Here is a 24,819-nt window from a genome sequence, read left to right as displayed (position 1 = left end):
TGTGTGCCTGTGGATCCCCAGAAGCCTGTTCACCCCCAGAGTTTCTGACATAGCAGACCTGAATGTGGCTGGGCATTCCCATTTCTTGTGAGTTCCAGGTGACACTGATGCTGCTGGGCCCACAGTCTGAGAAGCATGGATGGAAAGCCCATCAGCGCTGAGCAAAAGTGGGTCCCCTAGTGACCCTCACAAACAGCCAGGTGTGAACACAAGTATCCCAGAAGAGGCTACCTTCTCTTCTACCTCCATCCTCCAACACGGGGCTTTTCCTTGAGAAAGCAAGCATGCTTGAGTTCCTGAAGGGCTGGGCAGAGAGCTGCACTAGAGATTCTCAGTGGTGCAGGATACAGCAGTTTTCAAGGTCAAAGACATCTGATTGAATAGGCCAACCCTTCTCCCAGAAGAGAAGATTAAACAGAAATACTTGGTAATTCTTTTATTATAAAATAGTGCTGTCCCCCATGTGAAGACAATAAGAGTCTTCTATTAATAGTGTTCCCTAGCCATTCTTAAGGTGGGATGTGGTTGCCTTTAATCACTCAGCCACTCAAATCGGTTTTGGAGGATAAAAGCACAGTGGAAAAGTGTCTTGGAGAGGGAGCTGTTGAGCCAGGAATAACAGAAGCAGCCCTCAGCTTGGAAGGTTTCCTCAAGCATATGTTTAGAAAGCAAATGTTATGCACAGGTATTGGAGTCTGTTCACCTAACATAAAGATAGTCAAATAATTTGTTATAAAATCACCAGAAGTACATTAGACTTGTTTAATTGAATCAGCACTAAAAATCCAAAATGACTATTTAAGAGTTTCCAGAGAAGCAGGGCCTAGAGGTCACACCTGTATCCCTGCTATTTCACCAACTCAGGAGGCTGAGGTAGAAAGATCACAATTCAAGGCCAGCCTTGGTAATTTGGTGAAACTCTCTTAAATCATAAAACAGGCTCATAACTCAGTGGTAAAGCACCCCTGGATTCAAACCCCACTACAAAAAAAATTTAAACCCCTCCAGAGTAAACCAAAATATGAAAAGTTTGAAAACTCGGGCCTCATTATTTATCAAAGAAGAATTCCTACAGCAAGCTCTAAATGCTGAAGGAAACACATTAGACAAACAATAACTCACTCTTCCTCTAGGAGCTCATGGCCCCTATGGGCCCTGAGGCAGGTATGAGGTGCACCTGTCCCTTGTCGGTGACTAACATCTCAGCAAGATGACAACAGCCAGAGGAAGAGAGCTACAATAAGGTTAGTCTTTCTATGACAATCTATGTGTTTTTGTGCTTTTGAATAAAGTTTTAAAAAATATTTCAGTGAGGCAAATACTTGTTATAAGCAAGTGAGTAAAGATGAATGTTCATTCTGCACAGAACTAATCTCTCCATTTCTCCCTTCTCATGTTGCCCATCCATCTACAGGGTGTCTTAGGAAAGGGGGCTGCCTCTGACAGGTGGGTTCTTTTCACTCCACACCCCACCCCTGAAGGGTCTAAAACTTGATCTGAAGCACCCACCCCCAGCTCACCTTCTGAAACTTGAATGCTTTCTCCAGCAACAGCAGAAACAGAATCCCACTGCACCAGGAGGAGTCTGAGCATCTTCCTGCATCCTACAGCTCTGCACAGCTCAGCAGCCCCAGGCTGAGCCAAAATATAGCCACAAGTTGAGCCCAGGGAAGGCCCAGTGTGAGCACATGGTTCAGGCCACACAGAGGGGTCAGGACAGGAGGACTTTGCAGTGTGGCTCCTGAACTCCTCACTATGAGGAGCGTTATGTAAGGACACAGCCTCCTGAGCACAGACCCATCCTAAGGGGAAAGGTAGAGTGCCCTCTACAGTGCTCCTGACCCTTCCAAAGTGCATGGGCTTTATCTTGGCAGAGCTCGAAGTCTTGGTGGTATGAATGGTGACAATAACACTCTTGAGAAAGAGTGTTTTCCAAAGCAATGTCATCCAAACTATCTGCTTTCCCACTATAAGAATTAAATCCATAAACACATACAACATGTGTCCATTTGTGTTTGTACACTTCATATAGATGTGAGTATGCATGCATGCATTCATATTTTTATTCTGAACTTTAAAAAAATGCGTCACTATTGGATATGAACAGTAAAGGAAAGATGAGAATATTTAATGTGAGAATAAGAGAATCAAGAAGAAATAATCTGACAGAGCAGAGATCAGTTACCCCTTTTATGAAACTCAGCAATCATCTTTCTGAAAAGAAGGAAGAGAGGGAAGGAGGAAGGAAAGGAGAATGTATACAAGATAGGAAGGGAGGAAGACAGGAAGAGTAGATGGAAGGAAGGAAGAAAAGATAGAGGGAAGGAATGGTGGAGGGAGGGAGAGAGGGAGGGAGAGAGGGAGGAAGGAATTAAGTAGTAGAATTTTAACACCAGTGATTACATCAAGGAGTCTCTGCCAGTGAACCATAAAAGACAAGCCAGAAACATATCTCAGAAACTCCTTGCTCACACACATACTCTTTCAAACACACAAATAGTCATGTGCACACACGCTGACCAAGAAGGGACCATGTGTGTGAAGGTGACACCATCAAGTCCCACGGCCGAGCAATGGCAAGGCCTACTTAGACTCTATAAGCATGCTCTGTGATGTTTGTGTGGTGATGAAATCACCCACCCGTGTGATCCAAAAGAACATGTCCATGTCTGAACAGCACCCCACTTCATGTTAATCCAACCAATTCTGGGGAGCATGAATATCACAGTTCTAAAGGCCAAGTGTACAACCCGACAGCCCAGAAGCAAGCCAAGCTACAGAGTGGCCTTTTGTAACCATCTCTAATCCTGTGCTGCAGGAAGTCCATGTTCTTTGGGTTGCACACCCTCCCACAGAGATGAGGGCTCTGCAGCCAGGGCCCTCTGAGGAAGAACTCTCCAGCCTTGGTTTGGGGCTCCTCTCTGCACTGACTCCCAGGGTCTCCCCATCCTTGCTTGGTATCTGCTGATAGAGACAAGTCAGCATGGATAGATGTCTCCAGGCACTTTTGCAGCCTGAGTCTTCTCATGACCCTCTTGGGGCCAAGGGCCCTCTCAGTGAGTGAGCTATCTGCTTTCTGTGGGTTCAGGGGACCTGCACCTCCAGAAGTCCTCAGCCAGTGCCACCTATCAGCTCACTGGCCCTGCCTGCCAGGCCCACCTTGCCATGGATTCTTGAAACATTTGCCACCACCCATCCAGGGCATGGTATCATCTGTATTCCACTTCTGTCTCTGTATATTTTTTTTTCTGTAGCCTTCTCTCCATCAGCACTCTGGATTCTGTGTATGAGGACTGGAGCAGCAACCTCCTCCCAGTCTGGACCCTCACTTTCATCTCTCTTTGACCAGGAGGGTGACCTCTCCCCTCTGGGCTTCTTGAAATTCAATCTTAAGTTCCTGATTCTAGGACTCAAAGCTTCACCTTTCATGATCCTTAACTAAAAGTTCATTCCTAAGGCCAGGTGGCACCTAGATATCAGGTTGTGCCCTCTATTCTCCTGATAAGGAGTGCCTCTCACTCAAGGGTGGAGATAAGATGGCTCAAAAGTGCACAGTAGAGGAGACACTATGGATCTCTCAACACAGTGCTGCTCTACCCATCTGTGTCTCTCTGTCCTACAGTCTTAGGAAATTCTAGTCTAATTTATCTTATTTGGAAGATGGCTTTCCCAATTTTCTTTTCCATTTTCTATGCACATTCCTTCCTAACCATTCCACTATGATTTCTGTTTCCTATCACAGAGCACCAGAGAAGTAGACTCAAACCATTTTTCTTAGCCACCATCGCCTTCTGGTCCCAAAGATAACAGAAATCAAAAGTATGGAAACTGTTCCCCATGCTCCCCTGCCCTATCCCTCTCTCCTTTGGTTGCCTGCAGGAGAAGTAGAGAGAGAGAGGGAAATTTGGTGCTGATTTCTAATATATTTTAAATCTTACCATGTGTTTATTGAGAGAGGGGGGAAAAATAGTACTAGCGCGGGGAGGGGAGAATATAAAATTAGAAGAAAAATCATTTTTCTCTCTTGGATCACAGTGGTAGTCACAGGACTTTACGTATGTGTCAAAGCTCATGAAACTATTCCCCAAAAGAAGCATTTCTGTGTTTGGAATTTCCAAAAAGTGAACAAGAATGGAAGGAGATGAGGTGGCAGAGAAGAAGGGGAGAAGCCACTGAAACCTCAAGTAACCTTTTTCAGCTGGAAAGAATGCCTGGGCAAATCTTGCCTCGGGTTTGAAGGAGCACCTTAACCTCAGCAAAGCTGGACAGAATTTGCTTCTAAAGACTTTGGTGGAAAGGAGCCTCAACCTCTTCCTGCAGTGACCCAGACTGGTCTCAGGAAATTCTCTTTGTCCCAAATTATCCCTGTATGATGCCCATCGAGCTCATCATTTTTCTCACGTCTCATGTTTTCCTATAGAAGGCAGGTGACACCTGTTGTTCCTGAATGTCACTTGCAGGTTGGCTATCAGCCATCTCATCATTAATCCACTTACATCTGCACATCTGAGAACTTTCCCAAATTATTGCCAAGCCATTAATCAATGTTCATTTTCCCTGTGCAAAACTGAATACAGGTCTTAGGAAGGACCTGAGTTCAAGTCACAAAGGAAGAGTGCCATGCTTGTGTGATCCTGCCTATACTTCTCTGCGGCCCACTGACTCATAAACACCAGGTCTCTGTACTGCCACATGGTGACACAATTATACTCTGAGCTACTCCAAAATCCAGCTCCTCCAGAACATCCATTGTAGTAGATGGGTGGCATTCTTAGGGCTGATGTCTATTGTGTAGGGCATTATATGTCATCCAGTCTGGACAGATCATTTGACAAGGGGATGATAATAACAAGACATGAGTTTGTCCCTGTATCAGGTGGAATCACTAGGACAGTTTCTAAACTGAGTTCAGTGCAGAGGTGAGTGGTCATTAGCCAGGGAGAAAATGTCAACTAGATTTTGTAATCTAAAATGTTGGAAACATATGCCTTTAGACTGCTACAGTCTACTCAGAAGCTTTTGCTTCCAATGATGATTTAGTACTTACAAAAGCATTGTGTGCTACTGTGTGTTTGCATATCTATACAGACGTGTTCTTTTGGATCTGGATGGTGGGTGTGTGAGTGTGTGTGTGTGTGTGTGTGTGTGTGTGTGTGCACAAATGTGTAGGACAAGGTCTTGAGTTGATTTGTGTCTGTGTGTGCTTGTGAAGTCACCCATGGGCACACTCCCTGGGGAGAAGAAAAGACACACCTCTCAGGACTTCCATCCAGGAGCCTGACTTTCAAGGAAGGAGGTCTATTTGATTCAGATATTGCCTGTAGGAAGACCATGCAGCATGCAATTTGAAATGCTTGGGGAAGTAGAACACAAGTATCTTGTCTTCTCACTGGTGTTCATTTTGGGTTGCTTCTGTTTTCTAGTCCGTAACTGGCCTTTGCACTTGAAGAGAGGCTGTGAGTATTTTCCTGGAGGGCTGAGCCTTCCTTTGGACTCACACTTCCCATGAGGAGCAGCTCCCCAGCCTTCCCATTCCCATCTAACAGGAAAGCCTGTGCTGACTTTCTCTGTGCCTCGCCAGCTCTGCCACCTCTGACCCACCTGCAGAGACCACTGTCCTGCACTCCATCTTTTTAGCAACAGTTCGTAGACCACTCTTTGGAAGTCTGCAGAAATCAAGTCATCAGCAACATAAAGCTTCTGTCCTCAGGGACATGGTGGTGGGGTTGGAAGAAACAAGGAAGCTGTGGCATGGTGGATATGAGAAGCCAAGGGGCCTGTGAGCTCACTGAGCACCCAGGAGGATCATGGCAGGAAGAAGGACTGAGCTGAAACTAAGGATGCAAGGAAAGGGTCACCTGGGAAGGAGGATGCCCTGGAAAGGAACCCAGCACATCAGAGAGAGGTTAGAACTGAGCTTGCAAGTAGGCAGTTCAGGTGGTGAGAAGCCCTATGACAGCATTTCACCTTCAACCTCCAGATGAGGTAGGAGTATCACAGACTATAGCCAGGGTAAGAATATCATTGCAACTGAGAAACAGCATGGCTGATGTCATGAGGAGAGGCAGGTGTGCCAGGCTGGAGTCAGGGAGCCAATCGGAAGCCTGGTTCTGTGAAGCTGAAAGGGTTGGCAGGAGCCTGGACTGGCATGAGGGGTGGAGACAAAGGGAGACATGACCTGACAGCACTCGGCAGCTGGGTCAGGGCTCTTGGTGATGATTTAGTTGGGGGATATGAATGAGAATGGGTCACTGCTTCCCAGGTGCCCATGTGTCCTCAAGTGGAGACCAAGGGCTCTTGGATCAAGAACTAGCCAGAGAGTTGACAAGTATGGAAATCTTCCCTGCATGCTGGTGCCTGCGCATAACCCAGTTGTCCTACCCGCTGCTCTTACTTCACACCCTCCCTCAACAATGCAAATGCAGTGTATGCCTCCAGGGATGCTCCAGATGGCAACAAGTGACTTTGCCTGTGGCCAGTGTGCACATGTACTTTGTGCATATGTGTACCTGCATGTGCTTGTGTGTGCCTGTGTGTGCACAGGTTCAATGTGAATGTCTGTGCATATGTGTGTATATGTGTGACGTGTGAATGTCTGCTTGCATTGTATGCATGAGTGTGCACATGTATCTGTGTATACATGCATTTTGTGGGTATGTGCATGTATGTGTGCATGCATGTACCTGGCTGCACACTTGTGCATGTGTGCTTATATCCATGCATGTTTGTGTGTGGTGTTTGAAGGGGAGGTGTGAATGCGTTTCTTGTGGTAAAAAAGAAAATGAAACCTCAGTCAAACTAAAGTTTTCTTCTTTAATGGTAAAAGTTTTAATTCACCTTTAAAGATCTAATTATTGTGGTCTGGATTTATTTGTATAGTATGTTGCTATTTATCAGATTAAACTGTGAGACTTTTCAGTGATGAATTGGCCCAAGACAAAAGGGCAGGGAACTCTCCATGTAAGAACTTGGAAATGCTAATCTTCTGTTGATGTGCAGTAGATATTGGTAGCCAGGACAGGGAGAAGAGGGGAGTGAGAATGAGAGCGAAAACAAGTGGAATCCAAGGGCAGCTCTGCACCCTCGCATTGGTTAGGAGCACTGCCTCTGGCCAGGCAGCTCTTTTCAGCTTGCTGTGAGTTTTAGCAGACTTGTAGAGACAGACTAATTGAATTCAGAGTGGCGGCTTTCAGTGTTAACCATTTTTCAACAGCTTGGCAAAGGTGTTGAGTACCCGCTAAGTGTCAGGAAGTGCTATGGGCTTGGGGGTCACTGGTGAGGATGACTTTGATCAACGTGCATCATTATCACCTCAAGCTTGCTTTCTGGAGGAGGGGGGGAATGTGCCTGCACTTGAACAAGAAATACAAAAATTGTCAAGTGAACTACAGGGAGGCAAAAGTTCTGAAAACTGCAAAGCCTGGAGGAAGGGCAGGGAATTGGAAGAGGGCCTTGAATCTTCAACAGCAAAGTCCTCACCTCAGCGAAGGCTGATAAAGAGAGTGAGCTCCTGCAGGGGTATAGTTTCCAGCAGACACAAGGCCCTGAGGAAGAAGCAGGAGGCAACCAAAGAAAAATAAGAGAAAGGAAGGAGAGCATGGGGCTGAGGCCATGAAGGGCCAGATTGACCACACAGGGCCTGAAGTCCCTGAAGAGTTTTACTTCTGTCCTAAGTGGGACTGCACATTATTGGAAGGTTGCAAGCAGAGACATGGCATGATATGGTTTACATTTAAAAGGATCATTCTGTCTTCTGTGTTGAAAAGAGACAGTAGGAACTGTACTATTACTTTATATACAAACAGAGATATGAAAAGTTGTGGTATGTATGTGTATGAAGAATTGTAATGCAAAAAAACAAAGTACATGTATAAAGGCATAAATTGGTGTAAACATATTTTATATACAGAGATATGAAAAATTGTGCTCTATGTGTAATAAGAATTGTAATGCATGCCACTGCTGTCGTGTTTTAAAAAAAATAAAATCAATGAAAGATTTTAAAAAAAAAACAAAGAAAAGGAGCCCTGAGTCCATCTTAAAGTTCATCAAAGTCCTGGGAGCAAGGGCTTAGGCTAGGTCTCCTACTCTGGCTGTAGGGAATGCCCATGTCTCGGGAACCCATTCATGTCCTCTCCCGGTTCACCTCCAAACTCAGGCCTTGCCTGACATGCAAGCTGTAGGCTAGAATCCAGCTGAACACTCAGGGACCCATGCAGGTTTCTTTGGCTTTCTCTGTTGCTACATTTCCTCTAGTGTCCTTACCTGCAAATTCCAAGCACCTCAGGCACTTGGCCCTGATTTTCCTTATCTCAGCTTTGTGGGAAGGCTGTTTTCTGCACCTGCTCCCCTTACACTATCATCAGGGAAGCATCTCCTAAATAAAAGTCCACTTTCTGTGTCCCTATTACCATCAATACCTTGGCGATTACAATCACTGACTGCCCATGGTCCAGAGTCTAACAGCAGGTGCCTCATAGCAGTGAGATGACTGACAGATCATGTGCAGGTAGAAATATAAAGAGATGCCTGACAGTTCATAGTAAGATACACAGATAATCCATTCATCCTTTAAACTAAGAGCAAGAAAATAATCACAACTAACCAGGACTATTCCCAAGAGTAATATCAGCAGCATAGTGGAATAGGAGGTCCCCAGGATTCACTTATTCCCACAGAAAGATCCACAGACAAGAACACACTAGTGAAAGGCCTCCCCAAGTTGAACAATTGGAAATAAGTCTGAGTCACTTATGTGGCCATAGAATGGGCCAAAACTTGCATGGAAAGGGAAGAGAAATGGTCCCTATTGACAGTCTCCCCTATCCGAAGTAGGTACCTTATCACATAGAGAAGATTCTCTAGAAGCCACAGTATCTCCAGAAAAGAAAGGTGTCACTCACCCGGCTTGCCAGCACCCTGAGACATTTCCTTGAAAACCCACACTGGGGTCACCTCTTGGGAAGCACAAGGGGAAATGGCAAGGCTGCACCACCTGGGGTCAAGTGGAAACAAAGCATAAAGGCAAAGCTCATATTGACCACCTTCAGGTCCTTTGGACCTGCCCGTGGTGATGCCTGATCAGGAGTACAGGCTAACTGCATATCCCACTTGCAAAGATGAGCTGGTCACTCTCAGAAGTGGTGGTAATATTTACCCACTTTGAATCATAGAGAGCCAGCCTCCAGAACCAACCTCAGACTCTACCCTGAAACCTTGCCCAGGGAAGATGGTGGTCACAACAAATTTGGCAGAGGAGGGACTATACATGCCATCCCTAGAACTCTAAACAGTGTTCAGCTTCAGTCTCAAAGCCAATTCCAAAACCCTGCAAAGACCAGGAGGTAAACCCCAGTTAAGCATTCTACTAAGCAAAGCAGGAAGTCATATCTATCCCAATCAGCAATCCAACTCATTTTAGAGCTCCTCCTGTAACCCTGTTCACCTGCTGAGCTCAACACTGCTTCCAACTTGCTAGAGAACATACCAGGACTCTCTGAGGTGGCTGCAGAACCCATCTAGCAACTCACCATGGTGGCAGAGCTCTGCCAGTGGTCTTGAGAGAAAGCAGCACCCAGCCTCCTGTCCTGCCTCACACAGAGCCAAAGGAACAGACCGGCCATCTACAGTACTCTAAGAAAGCTTGGTCTGCCAGGGTCCTGACCAGAAGAAACATCTATAATCACAGTATAGACCAAATGGTGGAGGTCTATATACCAAAGAATACTTGGGTGAGGAATTATAGTTGTCTCTTCAATGCTAACAACACACACAAGGTTCAAAGAATTACAAGGACTAAAGAACTCATGACTCCTTCAAAAGGAGCCAACAATACTCCAACAATGAACTTTCAAGCCAGAGAAATCTGTGAAATGTCAGGTTAAGAATTAAGAATAATCCTCTTAAACTTCAGTGAATTACAAGAATATATGGATTAAAAATTAAGTGGAATTTTGAAAACAGTATACAAACAAAATGACAAGTTTGACAACAAAATAGAAACAAAAAAAATAGAAATCCAAAAGATGAAGAATACAATGACTAAATTAGAAAAATAAAATGCTTCAACAGCAGTTTTAATCAAACTTAAAAATGATTCAGTGGGCTTCAAATTAACATTTGAATTTAACCACTCAGAGGAGCAAAAAACAAGAACAACAAAAAGAATGAAGAAAGATCACAGCAAGTATGGAACACCATTAATAAGCGTAACACTGGCAAAAGATGGAATATAAAAAGGAGAAGAAACAGTAAAATGTACAGAAACAAAATTTAAGCTAATGATCACTGAAAATTTTCCTGATATAGGAAAAATTATCAATACCCAGGTACAGAAAATAGAGAGGTGACCAATAAAATTTAACTAAAAGCCGAATTTGACAAAACACATAATAAAGTATTGAAAAATCAAAGAGAGAAACCATTCTGAGGGCTGTACGGACCCCAACACATATCACTGATAATGGGGTAATGGGATTTATCAGCCAAACTCCACAAGCCAGGACTCAGTGAGATGGCATATTCTGAGGTCTGACCGGGAGAAAACCTGCAAATAAGAATGCTTTACCCACAGAGTTATCTTTCCAAAATGATAAAGAAATAAAAACATTTCCAGAGAAATAAAAGTGAAAGAGAGCTATCGCCAGTAGTTCTTCTTGCAGGAGTTGCTGAAAGTAGTTCTCTAAGCTACAGCAAAGGGCCTCTCATTAACTACCTAAGATTTACAAAAGCATAACACTCAATGGCATGAGTACTACAAAGTCTTACTCTGAATACTCTACGACTGTAATGACCATGTATGAGGATATTTCATACCTGCTATGAAGGTTAAGAGACAGAGCTGCTAATAATAACTGTAGCTAAAACAAATTATCATAAGACATGTATTACCAAATGATGTACATTCTGGCATCAAAACATGAAATGTGGGGAATGAAAGTGAAGGCACAAAAACAATCAGGCTGTCATCAGTTTGATATAGATTGCATTAACTGTAAGGCATCCTTTGTGAGCCCCAGGGCAGCCACAAAGTGAAAACCCACAGTGGATGTGCTATAGAAATATGGAGAATCACAAAAGGCTGTTATAAACAAACATGTTCGTATACATGCCAAAAATGGATCATTGCAATAAATGGATACATTCCTGCACGCTAACATTCTACTAAAACTGAATCGTGAAGAAATGGAAAATGTGAACAGACTAAAAATGGGTAAGACTGACTAAAAGGTATAACATCAGAGAAAAGCCCAGGACTAAATAGCTTCACTGCCCAGTTTTACCAATCATTTAAAGAACTTACACTAATCCTTCAGAAACTCCTCTAAAAAAATTGAAGAGCAGAGAATGTTCTCAGTTTCTTTTTGAGGTCTGTGCTAGGCTTATTCCAAAACCTGACAGGAACATCACAGAAAACAATATTCATGGCTGGGGATATAACTCAATTGGTAGAGTATTTGCCTCACATGCACAAGGCCCCAGGTTCAATCCCCAGCACCACCAAAAAAAAAAAAAAAAATCAGATATTCTGAATGCTAATCTTTGAAAAAGTACTAGCAAACCAAATTCAGCAGCACATCAAAGGGGCCATTGACCACAATAAAGTGGGAAATAATTACTGGGATACAGGTCGATTTGACACATGTGAACTAGTGGGTACAGGATATCACATTAACAGAAGGAGGGAGGAAAACATTATGATCGTCTCCTTATACACAGAAAAAGCATTTGATGAAACACAAAATCCTATTATGATAAAAAATACTTAATGATTAAAGAGATGCATCTCAATATAATAAAAGCCATTTATGACATGTAAGCAGTGAACATTGCACTCAATGGTGAAAGATCAAAACATTTTTCTCCCTAAAATTCAGAATAAGACAAAGCCACTCTTGCCACTTCTATGTGGAATAGTTTCAGAAGTCATTGCCAGAGCAATCAGACAAGAGGAAAAAATAAAAGACATCCAGTAGGAAATGACAAAGTGAAACTGTAACTCTTTCCTGAGAACGTGATCTTTTGTAAATAGAAATGAATATGTCGCAAAACAGCTATAAGAACTAAGAAGGAAATATAGTAAACTTTCAGATTACAAAATCAGCACATAAAAATCAGTAACATTTCTACAAACTAGCAAAAAACAATATGAGAAAGCAATCAAGATAACAATTCCTTTAAAATAGCTCTAAAAAGAACTTAGTTCTAAAAGAACTAAGACCTATAAACTGAAAATCTATAAAGCATTAATAAGAGAAATTGAAAAGACACAAATGAATGAAAATATAACCTATGTTCACATACATTCAGAATATATGGGCAACTCATACAACTACACAGAAACAAAACAAGCCCACTGGCTACATGTTGGGAAAAGGTCTTAAATAGACACTTCTCAAAGGAGAACATACAGGTGATGGATAGATATGGGAAACCATGCTTAACCTCACTAATCACTAGGCACACACAGATGACAACCACAATGCAGTACCACCTACACCTGTCAGAAGGGCTAATTTCAAAAGCATGTGCAGAAAAGGGAGCTCTTGCACACTGGTCATAGGTATTAAGTTAGTCAGCCACATGGACAACTGCATACAGGTGCTCACAAAATTAAAAATGGAATGCCACATGGGTCAGGAATCCCTCTTCCATGTATTTATCTAAGAGATCCCAGACCAGCCTGTCAAAAAGACATCTGCACCCAGGTGTTTGTCGCAGTACCATTCACATTAGTCAAGATATGAAATCTACCTTAGTGTCCATTAGCAGGCGAAAGGATAAGAAAGTGGTGTATGTACATGTGGAATTACTTCTCATCCATATAAAAGGGTGAAATCCTGTCAATTGTGTCAGCATGGGCAGAAATGGAGAACATTGTTCTAAGTGAAATCAGCCAGGCTCCAATATACCAGTATCACCTGTTCTTACTGACATGAAAACCAAAACAAACAAACATACAAGCAAAAACTTAACAGAACAACTGAACAGAGCAGAATGGTGGTTGTCAGAGTCAGGGGTACAGCTGAAATGGGAAGATTGTGGTCAGAGAGTACAAAGTCTCAGTTACACAGGGAAATGAATGTTTTTCATTCAGATGTAATTGCATAATATTGTAAACATTCTGAATCATGGTCGGCCTTGCTGTCCAATCGTAGGAGCGCCCTGGTCGGTTCCCGGAGTACATTGTGATGGCAATGGCTGCCCCTGGCAGGCTGTTAAAGGAGGTGCATGTCCAGTGTGAGGGCTGCCATTTTCTCTAGTCCCCACCTGGCCTCAGTCTCTCGCCATTATGGCCAGGGCTCAGCTATAAACCACTTTGTCAGAGTCTCTCAGCCCGAGAATTCACTGACTTCATGTGCTCCAGCAGTGTCCATGTATCGATGGTCTCCCTGTTACCCAGGCTGGTCTCCAACTCTTAGGTTCAGATGAGCAGAATCTCCTCTTGGTTCATCCCCCTGACATGCCTGAGAATCCCCGGGTGCTTCCAGTGGTCCTTCTGGGAGCTCCCAACGCAGGGAAGTCAACGCTTTATAACCAGCTGCTAGGCTGAAATGTGTTCCCTGTCTCCAAGAAGGTGCACAGTACTCGTTGCCAGGCTCTGGGGGGTCATCACAGAGAAGGAATCTCAGGTGATTCTACTTGACACACCTGGAATCATCAGTCCTGTTAAACAGAAGAGGCACCATCTGGAGCTCTCTTTGTTGGAAGGTTCATAGAAGAGCATGGAATCTGTTGATCTTGTTTTAGTTCTTGTGGATGTCTCAACAAGTGGACTCAAAACCAGCTCAGCCCCCAGGTGCTCCAGTGCTTGACCCAGTTGTCTCAGGTCCCCAGCATTCTTGTCTTGTACAAGGTAGATTGCCTGAAGCAGAAATCATTTCTCCTGGAGCTAACAGCAGCTCTCACTGAAGGTGTGGTTAATGGAAAGAAGCTTAATATGAGACAGCCCTTCTGCCCATGTCCTGACACCCATTGTCCTAGTGGTACCAGCAGCCAAGGACCTAAGCACACAGTCTGAGAAAAATGCTCAGAAGATTGGCTGGCCCAACTTCCAGGAGATCTTCATGTTGTCAGCTCTAAGCCAAGAAGATGTGAAGACACTAAAGCAATACCTCTTGTCACAGGCCCAACCAGGGCCCTGGGAGTTCCACAGTGGAGTTCTCACTAGCCAGACACCTGAAAAGATCTGTACCAACAAAATCCGAGAGAAACTTCTAGAGTACCTACCCCAGGAGGTGCCCTACAATGTGCAGCAGAAGACAGTGGTGTGGGAGGAAGGACCAAGTGGGGAGCTGATAATCCATCATAACCTTCTGGTACCCAAAGAATCTCATGTGAGGATCCTGATTGGTTATAAGGGCCACCTTATCTCCCAGATTACACAGGAGGTGGGCTGCGATCTAATGTGACATTCAGATATGCCTTTCTGTGAAGCTACTCAAGGGACAACCCTTACTTCCTTTCCCAGTGCATCCCACTCTAGCAGAAGTCATTGACCAGAACTGTCCCTGCTGAGGGGAACTCCAGGGCCTAATGAGTGGCATGGACACTGGCTAGTTCCACTTTGCTGAGTCTGTACAATCCCTGCCCAGCCATGTCTCCTGTTGGAGGAAGGAACCTGTCTTGTCTCACTTCCCAGTTATTTTTCCTAAGTTAATATCTATGTTGGTCTCAGAAACTGATCTCTTGGTAGGGGCAGTACCACCCTCCCCTCAGAGGCATTGTGCCCAGAGTATTGTCCTAAGTTGCCAGTTCTTAGCAGGGAAGTTATCTTTGTCTTCTCCTTAGTTCCTGCACCTTGAAATCTTTTTTTTAACTTTATATTGAACCCAGTGCCTCCCATGTGCTAGGCAAGTGCTCTACCACTGAGCCACAACCCCAGTCCACTTTGAAATCTTATAAAGGCCTGAGTTTCCTGAGTAAGATAGTGCCACCCACCTGCTCCCCCAAGTTCCTGATCCTTTCCAGCCCATTCTTCTGCCCATTCTTGGATACTAATGAAATTAAAAGACAATTTAAAAAACATTCTGAATCATAATGCACTGTGCATTTCAAAATTGCAAAGAATAAATTTCAAAAGTTCTTGCCACAAAAAAAAAAAAAATACGAGTATTTGAGGTAGCGAACAGGGGAATTAGCTTGATTTTGACTATTATTCCACATTGTATTCATATTTTGTAACCTTACTTTCTCCCATAAATATGTTCAATTAAAGCTTGTCACTTTATAATTTGAAAAAAATTAAAAGTGTAATTATTTTTAAATGAGTGAAGAAATGATATAGATTGGACAACTTGTTTTGGAGATTTAAATTTGCAACCATGAAAATATTTTACAAAGTTAGAAAAATAATTGAATTTAAAAAAGCAATCCCTAAGTATCAAAAATAAGATGATAGAAATAGACCCAACATGAGTGAAGTTTGTGACATAGCAACAAAGAGAGAAACAACATTGAGAGATTATAAAACAGTAATTTGTTTCTTTGTGCAAAACCTAAAATTTTTACTTTGCGAGTCTTAGTGATCCTACTGTTTGGGGTATTTGTGGCATTGCTCTGGGGCGGGTGAGGTAGTGTTTGGAGAAAACAGAGGTGTGATTTCATTGGTGACCATGAGAGCAAGATATTTCACCTGGCAAGAGGGTACAGGAGTGTTTTATCTGGCTTTCTGCTGCTTTGGAAATCTAGCTCATCATCACCTAGAAACAAATGATTATTTTTTCTATTTTTTCTTAAACTATTTGTTGATGCCTCTTTGTGCTTATGAAAAAGGAAAACTTGGACAGGCACAGAAGTCAGAGAGAATACCACTTCTCATGTTATTTCTTGGAAGTGTTTTTTAGTCCTTTAACAAAATACCTGAGTCTGAGTAATTTATATAGAAAGGAGTTTTATTTTGGCTCAGAGTTCTGGAAGAGTGATGAGCACACAAATCTGACTAAGGCTGTGTTTTGTCACAGCACAGATAGCAGATAGTAACACACAGGGGAAGTGCATGCTAGAGATACACAAGGTGAGAAAAGAAGCAGGAGACAGACGAGACTACTCTTTTACAGCAACCTGAACTCATGGGAACTGACAGAGTCCTGTCATCCTTAGAGAACAACATTAATCCCCCTTGATGCTGGTACCTCCTGATCTTATCTCTTAAAACACTGTGATAGTAGGAGCAAATGTGACTCCATTTTGTTTTATGACTTCATCCTGTAAAATAACCATGCCAAGTAGAAGAGTCATGACTGGGGCAAAATGTTCTTTTCCTTTTGATATAGAAACCTTTAAGAACACGGAACTACCTAATGGGGTATTGTTTCTGTAACTAGGGTAACACAGCTCTGTTTCTGTAACTGGGGTGACTAGGCTAACTGTGATTGGTTAGGCTTCCCTCCGCTTGACTTCACTGTCCTGCTTCTGTAACCTGGCTTGCTTGCATTGGCTAGACCCCCTGAACATCTCTTTTGCGGTTTTCAGGCTTATAAGGAGTGCCCTTGCAATTGTTTGGGGCTGATCAGGGAAACAGCTTTATGTTCTGGTCAGCCGCCACCGGTGTGCTTCAATAAAGGCTTGATTCGATTATACGTGAGTGGTCTGGAAGTCAGTTTATGAAACCCTGGGGCAAAGCTTTAACTATAACAACAGCTAGCTTCTATCACATGCATCTTTAGGGGACACATTCAAATCACATCCACACCATAACAAGGAGTCTGACAGTTTTCCATCACATTTACATCTGTGATCCATATTGTGAAAGATGTGAGACCTCTCTCTAGGTTCCTTTTTTGCATGTGGGTGTCTAGTTGTTCAGGCATCATATATTGTAGTGACTCTCATTTCTCCATTAAAATGACTTTTGATCTTTGTTAATGATCAATTGACTTACTTCTATATACTTGTTTCTGGTCTCTGGATTCTTTTCCATTCACATTTCAGTTGAGTTTTTTTTTTCTTTTTTTTCACCAATTTCACTCTGTTTTGCTTACTGTAGATTTATGTCAAGTTCTAATGTTGTTGTATCAATCTTCTGGGGATTTTTCTAATCTTTGTCATGAGAACCTATCTGGGTTCTCTTATGGTTTGTATTTAGAATGTCCCCTAAAGAATGGTGTCATGAAAGCTTGGTTCCCAATGCAGCAATGTTTAGAAGTGAGACTTTTAGAAGTGATTGGAGCATGAGGGCTCTTATCTCATGAGTGGGTGAATCTATTGATAGCTGAGTGGACTATGGGAAGTGAGTGAGACTGTAGGGGAGGAAGGAGGTCACTGGAGAGAGGACCTGTAATCGTATTTTTCCCCTTGTGCTTTCTCTCTCCTTCCCTTTCTCTCTTCCTGGTTGCCATGAGCTGAGAAGCTTTCCTTCCCTACACCCTTCCATCATTATATTCTCCCTCACCTTAGGTTCAAAGCAGTGAAGACAGCCAACCATGAAATGAAACCACTATAATTCAAAATAAATCTTACCTCCTCTGAGTTGTTTTCCTTAGGTATTTCTCACAGTGACAAATAATAATAATTTCCCAGAGGTAAAAGTTACAAAAGTTACAAATAATAATAATTTCCCAGAGGTAAAAGGGGATTTTCTTCAAGCCTCAGCTCTGTACTTTTAATCTAGGCTCTCCTCATGTTCTAGAAATTTGTCAATTACCATTTAAGCGTTCTGCTAGTTGCTGGCTCCAGCAGTTTCTAGTGCTGAGGATGTGTTTCCCTGTTTAAGCCTCATTTTTTAGATATGGGGTGGGTCGTTTTTCATGGGACCTTATTTCAATATAAAAAGAGCTGTTTCTTTTCAGTTTGTTCAGCTTTTTTCTTGTTGTAAGGATAGGTGATGATGACTCCCAAGCTCTTTATATGTTGGAGCAGAATTCTGACATTTCCTTTCCAAATTACTTATAATAATCTCACTTTTATAAATATACAATATATAGGTTTTAGCAGGTTGTGGAATTTATGCAACCATCACCAGCATCATATTATCCTTACACAGAGTAATGGGATAATATGGGGTAAGAAAGGTCACACAGATATATTGATCAATGTCCATAAAAACTTCTGATGGGCCCTGTATTGTTCAATATGTTAGTTAACTGGATGAAAACAAAAATAGCATTATGTTTACAAGCCTTCCCTAAATGAGTGATGTTTATACTTTCTCAAAGTTTTAGTTGCACTGACCTATTAAAAACTTGCTTGAGGATAGCATGAAATTCATAATTAACAAATATAAAGTGTAGTGTCTAGTGGCATTAAGAAACAAAAGCAAAGCAACCAAATATAGAGGAGGTGTTAAGAGGTAATTATGTCAAACCTGATGTAGATTCAATGAAACGCCAACAGATGTCTCAATGAGAGAAAAGAGGCCAACATAAAAATGTATTTTAACAAAAACAATATTGATGCAGGCAGAAAACAATTTCAAACACTCATAGTTTACTTTTTTAGTGTTATACAGTGCTCTTTTTTCTATATTTTTAATGGATTTAGAAATAATGAGTGGATATTCAGAGAAGAACATGACAGTTTCGCATTGGCAATTTTTCATTTTTCACTTGAGGAAAAGCCTTAAGATCCACTTTTAATCTTAAGGAAATGATGAGGACACTTCTGGGTAGCCCTGGAGAATACAAAACTTGTTGGAGAAACCATTTGTGTTTTGAGGATTCTCAGTATCCACCCATAGGAAAAATGTAAAATATGGTTAGTTTGGGGGAATAAAAGTTGGTGGTATTAGCATGAGGGTACACAACTACTGAAACTAACAGATGAGTAAGAGGTCCACATCTATTGTGACCTGTGGAAGAAACCAGGTGTCCTATGGACCAGCCTGGACAAGGCAACTGAATGAGGCAGCAGGGGCTGCCCACATTCCAATATATCTCCCACCTTATAATTCTATTAGATTGCTTTTTGACACATTTGGCCCTACCTCTTCACTATCTGAATCTAATAGATAAAGTTTTCAGCTCTGAGTTCTAGCATCTGGAGGCTTGTTTGAGGGATTTTGATTAACATTTCCTCATCAGTAAGTTAATCATTACAGCTACTGTCATCCCTTAGTCCTGATAATCCTACTTGATTTGATTTGTTTTTAACCCATGACATGTTTGGGTTTCTTCTCTGCAGTCCCTGGCTGTACCTCCTCTGCCACAAATGTTATTATGGCAGTATCTGTCAGCCCTCTCCTGATCCTATGGGCTGAAATGAACCTTGTAGAAATCAACCAGGAATTTTACTCTCAACTAGAAGAGAGCAAACAGCAGTCCCAAGACCTCAAAGAGAAATTTCTTATATCTAATTCTACAGCCTATCCCTGGCCAACCAGCTGCAGAAATACCATAAATTGCAGATAGCTTTACATTCATCAAAGTGAGGTATTATCATCTGTTTCCTATCTGAGAAATAAGATGTTCTCCAAAATTGAATCTCCTCTTTCATCAAAATAAATTCCATCATTAACACATTTCTAGATGTATAGGTATTGATATTTTACCTTCAATTTACTCACAAAGGAATAATGAGACACCAACAGTACAGCAACTTCTAGTTTAAGTGTAGGGTGGTAATAGGGTTAATTCTCAGCTACTGATTTCTACCATAGGCATAAAAATGCCTTTCCATCTTCAAGAATAACACATCATTTTCATGAGGATCCTCTCTGTACCATATCAGCTTCTACAGACATATAACAACTCTGTTGGTCTAAAGGTCTGGGACTAATGATCCTCCATTCAGTACAAGATTCTATTGAGTACTAATTAGACAGCACTCTCTGGTTATGCTGGGAACTAGGACCACAGTGTACAGTTCCTTCTCTAAAGGAGCTGAAGAGCAGTTTGCTGCTAACTGAAACTGTTGTGTCCAGAAGTGACACCATTTAGATTAGGGACTCTGCTGGTGAGGGAAAATCCCTGCTTCCTGGGACACAGCCTCTTCTTATAAATGCAGGAGAGTCGTCTCTTTGCAGTGCAGTGGAAGGTGTTTCTGGGACATCAGAGAATGTCTAGTACCCTATAGATCTGTCCCTGAGCTAGGGAACCTTCAGGAATGGAGGATAGCCAGCATGTCCAGAAGCTGCTGTACATTGTGAAATATGGTACATGAGGTCAAAGTGAGAATGGGGGTAGGTGGAGTAGACCATCAGCCTCGGGGAAATACAAGCTGTGCTGTAGGGCAGGCCATCCCACAATCAGTCAGCCTGGCAACATAAGCCCATTGGTCCATTTAGGGAGGCTGTCGGGACTACAGGAATCATGGAAAACAGGAATTCATGCTAATCACTATGATTAGAAAGAACCTTGCCAGCACTGAGCTCAAATTTTCCTCCTTCACCAAATTTTTTCCCAAAATTTGTGGCATAATTTTTAATGTGGAAGGAATATCAAAAAATTAAGTAAAGAAGCCTGTTAAGGAATTCAAGAAATGAGTTTTGAAATTAAGGCAGACTAAATTTTATTAATGTCTTTTTTTCAGAATCATATTATAGGGAAAAAATATTCAAGTTGAAAATAGAAAAATATCCCTCAAGAACCTGTTGGGTTAACTGTGTGTAGCAAACGGGCACTGGCCAGTCTGCCGGATTTTGTGTTTTCTGCCTCTCAGTTTCCTATTCTGCACTTGTGGTATAAAATCATACTTACATCTATGATTTGAAATGTCCTTATGTTTTAATTCTCTTTAAAATATTACATCAGTGCCTGGGACACCAAAAGTTCCTTGTCCTATTACTTCTCATTTAACAGGGTTGGACATATTTCTTTCAGGTACTCATAATCTTAAGCCTTATCCTTTACCCAAGAGCATCCAGATACAATTTTCTATCTTGTTTATGTTTGCTTTTTCTTGAATTTCTGAGCACAAGGGAAACTTCAGCACTCTAGTCATTGGGGCATTCCTGAGTGTACAAGAAACCAGTGCTTCATTTCCAGCTTAGTATTTAATGTAAGGGGCTATAGCTTTAGTAATTACAGTTGTCCAGCATTCAGAGACAGATGTGACTCTGACTACCAAATACATTCAATTACCCTGCCATGATACTTCCTGTGTCTTTGAACTTCTCTTTCCTCATCTTTAAATTAAGAATAATGAAATAGCATGTATTTGGGAAGATTTCAAGAAGTGGAGGTCCCTGCATAGAGCCTGGAACTGAAGTTTGTTATCCTTTGGTGGGCCTGCCTACTCTTCTGAAGACATGGCCAACATGTCCAGCTGTCCACTGAGGAAGGCATATCTATCTCTTCTCAGAATGTGAAAAGGACAAAGACATCATTGATTCTGTGCTGGGGAGAAGTTTCAGTGGAAGAATGGGAAGAGGCTGATGCTAGCTGAGAAGCTCAGGAAAGGGAGCTGTGACAGTGCAGGCAGGTGGGAAGGTGTGTGAGTCTCTCAAGTGTGGGAAGGTGTGTGAGTCTTTCAAGTGTGGGAAGGTGTGTGAGTCTCTCAAGTGGCAGCTCAGCTGAGGGAACTAAGAGCTCATTTGAGCAGGAAGAGAACAAAGTCCCATGACTGGCACATGCCTCAAAAATATTTATAAAACAATTGAGCAAAAAATACTATGGTACATGACAATCTAAAATTTTATGAAAAGCTTCATTTCCACTTTTTAAAAAATGCATTGAGCTAAAATAATCACCAAATATAAAATTAGGCAAGTTTTTATGTGAGCAACCTAGTTGTATGACCTTTGGTGTAGCCACATGTTGTCAAGTGCTGCTCATTTACTCTTAGTTCAAATCATCTCCTTACTAAGTAAGGTTCAGTAACCTTCCACTCAGTAGAGTGCTAACTTCTTGATTCTGACAATCTCTTCTTCTTTCATTATTTCCATTAACCCCAGGTGTGTGATTCAGGACACATTTATGTATGTGGCTTACATCCCACCCATGCACAATGCATTGTATCTATATCCATGAAGAAATGTCTTTGGCCAACTGAGGAACTGAAGGGGCATCTTTATGAAGGAGATTCAGGAAGATACCTTACTTTGATTAGAGAATGTCCAGGAGGGTGTCTAGGAATCTTACACAGCACTTTCTGATACAGGGGAGGCCTTTATTGGCTCCCCCATTTGCCATAGGCTATAGGAATTCTGCTTTAAGAACTCCTTGGCCATGTTCTCACCAAAATCTCTCTCTTGCTTACTAACTCTCTCAAAGCCCAGATAATCTATTGTGCAACTCTGCAGGCTTAAATTTCTCTCTATTCTACTTCAGAGAAATCAATATGCTAATTCAACATCAGGCCCTGGAACTGTCTCACTTAAGAAGGAAATTAAAACAGGGAAAGATGTATTAATTCTACTCAAACAGTATCTGAAGGACCTTCCCACAAAGAAATTCCATGAGCTACTGGCTGAGGGGCACAGGTTGGCAGAGTGGCTCATTCTCAAACAGCCCATGTAAAATGGCTAGAGGCCCTGATTATGCTAATCTGCCTCAAGGTTCCTGGATCTCAGGATGCTCCATTGGCCAAGTAATCTTTTGACCAGCTCTTCTGTTTTCCATGTGAAATTTTGGGTATGGCAAGATCAGGACTGCCTGAGTGGGAAAAAGAAGATAAATCCACAGCATAAAAAGTCATAGCAGTCAAACAATGTCCTTTCTCCCTGAGCAAAAGTAGCCTCAGGATGAAGAGGCAGCATCTACCTAACATTTAAGTAGAGAAGGGGAACATGACAGAAAGTGTCATGTTAAGCTGACTTTACTCTGGACTAGGAGTGAGAATGTCTCAGCCTCCAGCCTAATGGCTTGCTTACTAACTGTGGGCCAGGGACCCATTTTATCTCTCCTGAATCTCTGTCTCCTGATCTATAGAAATAGGATCTCAGCATAGCTATAGCCATCATGTATAAAATGGATATTCATGAATGCTTTGAAAATGGTACAGACCCTCAGGCTTTGGAGTTTGTTTAAGGCCTTGATTAGTAGCACTGATGATGGGAATGTTGCTTTACTCTTCCAATACCTTCCATAGAGGAAATTTCTCCTCATAACAGCCCAGGCTGTATTGGTATGTTTATTATGACAGAGGGAAAAATTATTAACTAAAAACCATAGATTACAGCAGGATTGACTCTATGTTGTTCATTCTATTGACTGTGGAAAATGCACAATGATGTGCATCTTCCATGCACAGTGATAGAATAGTTTCTCTAAAAGTCATCTGTAGCCCCCCCACACTCATCTCTCCCTCATTGAGCCCTACAGAACCATGTCTTTGTATATCATCAGTTGTGTGTCTTGCAAAGATTTTTCCCCAGCATGTGGCTTATCTTTTAATTATCTGAATAGTGCCTTTCACAGTAAAGGTAGATTTTTAATAAAGTGCAACTTCTTAGCTCCTTCATGGATTGTGCCTTTGGTATTTTATCTAAGGAGTAATGCCCAAAAACCAGGTCTCCTAGATTGGATATTTATCTTTGTCTTCCATGAAAGTTTTATAAAATCTTTGTGTAGTATACTATGCATCTTTTTTCCATTCTTATTTAGTTTTTGTGAAAAGTGTGAGGTTTATGTACAGGTTTATTCTTGACGCCTGTGAATGTTCACTTGTTCTAACACCACTTGTTAAAGACTCCTTACTCTATTGAATGACCTTAAATTGCTGGTCTGATGACTAAAATATTTGCTTGGTCTGTCTCCAAGATTTTTTTTAACTCACAGTATGTTTACATTTTTTCTTGGCACTCACATATGCTTAGCTGGGTGACATGAATGAAGGTAAATCCACCTTTCAGTGAGGTTCTCTGTTTATCTGCCTAGGAATCCCCTCTACTGTTTTTACTTTATTTTCTTGGTTTCTCCTGATTGTTCTACTTCAAGTCAAATGCTATAGTTCTTTCAGATTTATTCCTCTGTTATTATTTGAGCTCTGTTGATCTTTGGGTGAGGTGTGGAAGGAGAAATACTCCAGTCATGGGATTCAGTCTTGGTTTTTAATCAGCCTGTGCTATGGGCTGAGCGCTTCCCAACTGCTTTCAGTGTTCCTGCTACCTCTTCAATCTGGTTAGTCCTGTGTACACCACCATGGACTGCTGTGGGCAACCAGGAATATGGTTGGTATAAATGCATTTTTGTTTTTAATGGAGTCCTTATGAGCTTCATCCAGAGAAGAGAATTCATGATCATCCAACTGTCCTACACTGATATTTATAAATGTCTCCATGTTCAGTGACACTAGTGAGTTTGTAATGGGTGATGTGGAACTACTCAGTATCTGATGGGATATTTATTAATTTTTTTTCAGAGAGTCATGATGCAACGGACAGTGGAAAAGAATAGGAATTGCTCATCCCCATGTATCAATTTATGTACAGGGCCTCAAGTAAATGAAATGTGAGGAAGGTCCCAGAAACATAGACCAAGAACACAAAAGTAGCCACAGATTTTACATTCAAAGGTCAACAAAAACTGCTGGTATGACTACATTTCTCAATCAGTGAAGAAATTCATTTATTAACAAAATGTCCATTGTACTTGTGGTCCTTCCTGGTCTGTATTCAAGTAAAAATAATCAGCCTTACTAAAGTTTTTAAACTCAGAATCTATCTCTACTCTATTGTATGGATAAATTGAGGGGGAGATGTATATCTGGTTATGTATAGTTGACTGAAGCTTATTAGCAAGGATTTCAAACCAAGGAACCAGCAAAAAAATATATCTATTCAAAATATATTGAGAAAGAATCCTAGAATGCACAAAATCTCTTAAACTCTGAATGTTTCAGGAGCATTAACTTCAGGTGTAAAAATTGACACAAGTTATAGAAAAGTTTGAGCCACTGTTATGTTCTCTGTGTGTACTGTGTGTACTGTGGGTCATGGTTTTA

The 24,819-nt window shown here is 41.7% G+C and overlaps 1 pseudogene; it reads left to right on the top strand.

Annotated features, from left to right (window-relative positions):
* The first annotated feature begins 8,799 nt into the window (after nucleotides 1–8,799).
* LOC143404178 (GTPase Era, mitochondrial pseudogene) lies at nucleotides 8,800–14,517 on the top strand (annotated as a pseudogene).
* Nucleotides 14,518–24,819: the final 10,302 nt, after the last annotated feature.

Source organism: Callospermophilus lateralis, chromosome 7, assembly GCF_048772815.1.
Source record: "Callospermophilus lateralis isolate mCalLat2 chromosome 7, mCalLat2.hap1, whole genome shotgun sequence".
Classification (NCBI taxonomy): Eukaryota; Metazoa; Chordata; class Mammalia; order Rodentia; family Sciuridae; genus Callospermophilus; species Callospermophilus lateralis.
Note: the sequence above shows the minus strand (reverse complement) of the source record. Positions and strands in the feature narration are given on the sequence as shown.